Below are 6000 nucleotides of genomic sequence, written 5' to 3' on the forward strand. Positions count from 1 at the left end.
AAAACAATCATGACCAGCTGATGTGACAGGGTTGACCTGATGTCTGTGGTTCTGTAAGGTCCATGGTGGTAACAGTGGGACTCTAGGTGTGGGAAGGAGCAACAAAAGGGAACCACGTCCTGGAGCCTGACGGACCCGTGAGACAGGTGCTCCAGAGGCTTTTGGCGGCAGGTCACAGGACCAGGTGAGTAATACGCCTGAGAGCCTATGGATGGAATCCTCACCTGACCCGGGATGAGCCTTCCTAGTGCCCTGGGACAAGAGGCTAATAAAATGCTTCCCACACCCTGGTTGAAATAGAGCCTGAAAGGTAGAGGATGGTGAAATCGGAACGTTGCCCACCACCCAGACCTACAAGAATCAAGCCATTAGCCTCTGCAGTCACTGACTACAATCCACCCTGCAAGGAATTCAGGGCTAAAATCAGGATGAGACACTTTGCGCTCTGGCAAAACTGGTAGAACGGGCCCTCAGATCCTTAGATATTTTCAGGAGAAATTTGTATGAACCCAGTATCATGCATCTTCCCATACTTAGAAAGGCACTAGAACTCTTAACTAAGACGTCTGTTCCTTTGAAGAGCTGTGATGTTGCCAGGGTGTGTGCCTGGTGCATGTACCCCTTCCCCAAAATCACATACACACTGGCCTCCCCCCTTTGCTCTTCAGAGCAGATCTCAGAGCTTTCTGAAAGACTGTCTCCCCAGCTATAATCCTCAGCTTGGCTCACATAAAACTTCCCACTTCTTTGATGATTGATAATTGATTAGGGATTTCATCAACACAAGCAAGTGTGCACTGACCTCCCCAAGTTTGTGGACAGAAACCTCAAATTCCTATGTTTTCCTGAAGCAAACTGAATAGAACCTGGAACCTCACTTTCCAGGAGGATGGTGATGCCTCTGTGCTTTAGTAGAAGAATTGCCCTGGGGGTTCCCACTGTGGCTCAGCCGGTTAAGAACCTGACTGGGATCCATGAGGATGCATGTCTAATCCCTGGCCTCACACAGTGGCTTAAGGATTCCATAGTGCCTTGGGCTGTGGGGTAGGCCGCCAGCTACAGCTCCAATTCCTCCATAGCCTGGGAAGTTCCATATGCCATGGGTGCAGCCCTAAAAAGACAAAAAAAAAACCCCACCAAAAATACAAAATCACACAGGAATGGGCTGACCTGAGACTCACTGTCCAAGCCTCATGGTTCAAGACGGCGGCTGCTCCATCCCTCCTGTTTGAGGGGTCCTTTGTCACGATTCCAAGGCAAGGTCCAATCCCCTCACCCTGGAGCTCAAAACAGACTGCTAAGCCCTTTGTTTTGTCCCATCTTCTTGCCATAGAGCAGGTGTCACTGGCCCCAGGGAGGTGGCAGGACTTGTCCACAGTACCCCTCTGTGTGGCAGAGTAAAGACGGGACCCAGGTGTCCTGGTTCCCAGACAGCGGTCTTTCCACTGCCCACGCTGCCTGTTCTAAGTGTGGAGACAGCAGGATCCTTAACACACTGAGGGAGGCCAGGGATCGAACCCACATCCACAAGGACACTCTCTTGGGTTCTTAACCCATTGAGACACAGTGAGATCATTAATACAATACCTTTTAAGAAAATCCAATTTCAGTGTGAAAAATACACCCAGTGGAAAAGCAGGTCCAGGGGAGGCTCGTTGGCCAGACGGTCTCCATAGTCCCTGCCTCTGGGACTATGGGCAGGCTGGGGGAGGGGCTAAGAGATGCCCACACAGGCCTGTCTCCAAAGGCAGGGGAAGGGAGGGGCCTGGGGTCCAGGGCTCTGGGGAGGGGGAGCTGTGGCCCCCAAGCCCACCTGCTGGGTGGCCAGGCCCTCCCCCAGCCCTTTGGCACCACAGTTGATGGAGAAGCCCTGTGTCAAGGCCTCAGATGCTTCCCTTGCTCCTGCCTGGCCTGGGCTCCCTGTCTCCCAGGGCAGCGGCCAGAAGCTCCCTCATCAGCAGGCAGCCAGAGCTGCCCCACCCACAGCCCAGCGGGTCGGAGCCTCCTCCAGGCAGCAGTGGCTCCAGCTGCCTCCAGACCCAGACTGTGGCCCAAGCCGCGTCCAGGACAGAGCCCAGGGCACAGATGTTCTTATTCTTTGACTATGGACAAAATTCTTGGGAAATCATGGAACCAACCTTCCACAATCCATCTTTGAGAGAGAAGAGGGGCCTCCTTCCTTTGGGACCTCTCCTTATACAAATTCCTTAAGGAGAGCTTGTGGTTATTTCTGGTGCTTCAGGAAGAAGGAGGGACTTCCTGAGTGTTTTGCTTTGGGACCTTGGGAGAGGCTGGCCTGTCCACAGTTGTCCCCCATCTCACCCTCTGCCCTCCTCCCCCAGGGCCTTGGCAGCCCAGCTTAATCTTCTCCCCTCCCACAAATTCAGTTTCAGCTTTGTTCTTAGAGTCAGGGAGAACTTGCCCAAATACAGCACATAATGACACAGTTGTCTGATCTTCAAGCAAACAGGGAAGCTCAGCCACCTGCCCCTTACTGGGAAGCTATTGCTATTGTATTGGAAAAAAGCCTGATATGTGATGGATATATTATTATGCTTCTATTGTAAAATAGAATGAAAAGCTCTTCATTCATATTCAAAAGTAAAATAGGAGCCTTCAGGGATAAACCTTACAATGCAGACACACAAGGAAAGGATATCAACTTTTTGGTCACTGATGTATTCCCAGGGCTGACGAGACAGATGAGCACCGTGAGGTTAGTTGAAGGAATATAACATGAGCTGACCCCCTGGACCTCCTGGTTGGTCTATATTCCATCCCTCCTGCCCTTTAGGGAAAATGTCTGAGAATCAGTGATTCACATGTTATCTCCCAGAATCCTCCTCACAACCCCTGGTCCTGGGTGATGAACATCTGCATGCAGGGAACCACGAAGAAACTGGGTTCCCTGCCATATTTGAGGACATGCCCATAATTTGAATTTTTATGAGACTGGGCATCTCCCTCGATAAAAAACTTGAAGGTAGGAAAAATTGACCTTCCCCCAAAGTGAAGTCTGGACACACACTTAAGGAGCCAGTGACACACAGGTAAAAGCTCAGATCAGAATTCCTTGTGCTCGGCCTGCTAGCATCCGGTGTGCATTTCCAATGGCCATGGCTCCTGGACCAGCTGCCCCTGGTTGTGCCCTGGCTACCCAGCCCCCCTCCTTCCTGGTCTGAGCCTCTTGTGGGCCTGATCCCTTCCTAATAATTTGCCAATCTACCCAGCATCGTTTTAATACAGTATTTCTCTGCTTTTATTGCCAAAATGATTTCTACAGTGTGTAATTAAGAACCCTCAAGGTGAAAAGCCAAAGCTATTATGTCCACTTCTGGATGAGGAAACCAAGGCTTAGACTGGCATTGACTGAGCACAGGAAGCGTGATCCAGGCTGAGCTCTGGTCTCAGTTCAGGGTTGGGGGCAGGTGAGATGTAAGGGGAAAGGCCCCAAGATGACCAGGAGGAACTGAAGGAGTTCTCAGTGTCTGGAGAGAGGGAGGAGATGAGGCTGGAGTGGTGGGGAGGGGTCTGAGCTTGCAGGGCTTTGGAGGTGACCTGTGGAGTTTGTACTTCCTCCTAAGAAAGCAAAGAGAAGCCTTCGAAGTACCTCAGTTTGAGCTCAGTCCAAGGCAGATATTGAGGTAAAGCGCAGAGATGAAGGGATCAGGGAGAAGCTTCTGGCAGGCGTCCAGGTGAGGAGATGGATCTGGACCAGGTGGTGTCTCTGGAGACAAAGAAGAGTGGGTGGATTCATGAGGGTTTTGTGAGGAGCATCTCTGAAGGTGGTGCCTTGGCTGAGACACGAAAAGATGGGGAAGGGGCAGTGTGAGTTGGTGGTAGGGGTTCAAGAGATTGGACTGGACATGATGAGTGTTAGGTGCCTTAAGCCATGCAGACGGAGAGATAGGAAGAGAGATGGACGTGACGTTGGATGTCAGTAGAGATCAGGTCTAGAGAAACGAATGAGAAGTTGTCACCAGAGGGCCCAGTCACTTAATTCAGCATCTTAAATGTCTCATCAATAGAGAAGTCTCCACTGTCCCCCTAACCCCCACACAACAATAATGCTCCTTCCACCTGTTTTCCCTTGCCATGACATTTATCACCCACTGACCTGACATTACATGTTGGTTCACTTATTATCCATCTCCTGCCCTAAAGCGTCAGCTTGGAGATGGGATTAAGATGGCAGAGCTCAGGAGTTCCCATCCTGGCTCAGTGGTTAATGAGGAACCATGAGGTTGCGGGTTCGATCCCTGGTCTTTTTCTGTGGGTTAAGGATCTGGCGTTGCTGTGAGCTGTGATATAGGTCAGAGACGCGGCTCGGATCCCATGTTGCTGTGGCTCTGGCGAAGGCCGGTGACTACAGCTCCCATTCGACCCCTAGCCTAAGAACCTCCATATGCCACTGGAGTGGCCCAAGAAACGGCAAAAAAAAAAAAAAAAAAAAAAAAAAAAAGGATGGCAGAGCTCAACTTCTAGCCTAAAAACAACAACATTTACAAGTACATGCTGAGCAATCTTGAACCAAATGGGCCAGAAACCTTCAAAAAGATATCCTACTCCAAAAGACAAAGAGGAGGCCACATCAAGAGGTAGGAGGGATGGTTATGTGATATAAGCAACCCCATACCTCCCTGTTGGGAAACCCCACAGACTGGAAAGTAACTAGTTCACAGAGACTCACCTACAGGAGTGAGAGTTCAAACTCCCACGTGTGGGGATCTGGCACTAGCAGAAAGAGCCCCTGGAGCATCTGGCTTTGAAGGCCAATGGGGCTTGTGCACAGGAGCTCCACAGGACTGGGGGAAACAGAGACCCCATTCTTAAAAGGTACACACAGACTTTCACGTGCACTGGGTCCCAGGGCAAAGCAAAGACTCCATAGGAATCTGGGTCGGACCTGACTGCAGTTCTTGGAGGACCTACTGGGAAAACAGGACTGAATGTGGCTTGTTGTCAGGGAAGGACACTGAAAGCAAAGCTCTCAGGAATATTCAGCAGCCCTTCCTTTCTCTGGAGGTGGCCATTTTAGGAAAATCTGGCCCCACCCATCAGTGCTGAGAATCCCCAGGGCAAACAACAATCCAGGTGGGATCACAGCTCCGCCCCTCAGCAAACTGGCTGCCTAAACAGGCTACCCCCCAGGCACACAGCCACCTCTAACCCCATCCAGAGCCAAAGCCCCACCCACCAGAGGGATAGGAATCAGCTCCACCTACCAGTGGGAAGGCACCAGTCCCTCCCATCAGGAAGCCTACAGCAAGCCCCTGTACCAACTTCAGCCACAAGGGGGACAGAACAAGAAGGAAGAAAGGCTACCACTCTACTGTCTGCAAAAAGGTCACCACACCAAAAAACTATAAAAATAAAAAGACAGAGAACTATAACTCAGATAAGGGAGAAAGAAAAAAAAACAGAAAAATAGCTAAGCGATGAGGAGATTCTCAGCCTCCTGGAAAAAATGTTGATGCTGAAAAAGATGCAAGACATTAGAAATAAACCAGAGGCAAAGATGGATAATTTTCAGAAAACACTGAGCAAAGAAATACAAGATATAAAGCTTAAACAAGAAGAGAGGCAAAATACAATAACTGAACTAAAAAATTCACTAGAAGCAGCTAACAGAAGAATACCAGAGGCAAAGGAAAGAATAAGCAAGGTGGAGGACAGATTACTGGAAATCAGTGATGTGGCCAGAAGAGAGAAAGAAGGTTGAAAACAAATGAAGAGAGTCTCAGACCACTCTGGGAGAACATTAAACGCACCAACATCTGTACTATAGAGGTGCCAGGAGGAGAAGAGAGAGAGAAGGGGACAGAAGAAAGATTCAAGGAGATAATGTCCAAAAACTTCCCTAACATGGGAAAAGAACCACTCACTCAAATCCAGGAAGCACAACAAGAACCATATGAAATAAACCCAAGGAGGAACACCCCAAGACATGTATTAATCAAAGTGACCAAAATTAAAGGCAAGGAGAAAATTTTGAAAGCA

This window comes from Phacochoerus africanus, chromosome 9, assembly GCF_016906955.1.
Source record: "Phacochoerus africanus isolate WHEZ1 chromosome 9, ROS_Pafr_v1, whole genome shotgun sequence".
NCBI lineage: Eukaryota > Metazoa > Chordata > Mammalia > Artiodactyla > Suidae > Phacochoerus > Phacochoerus africanus.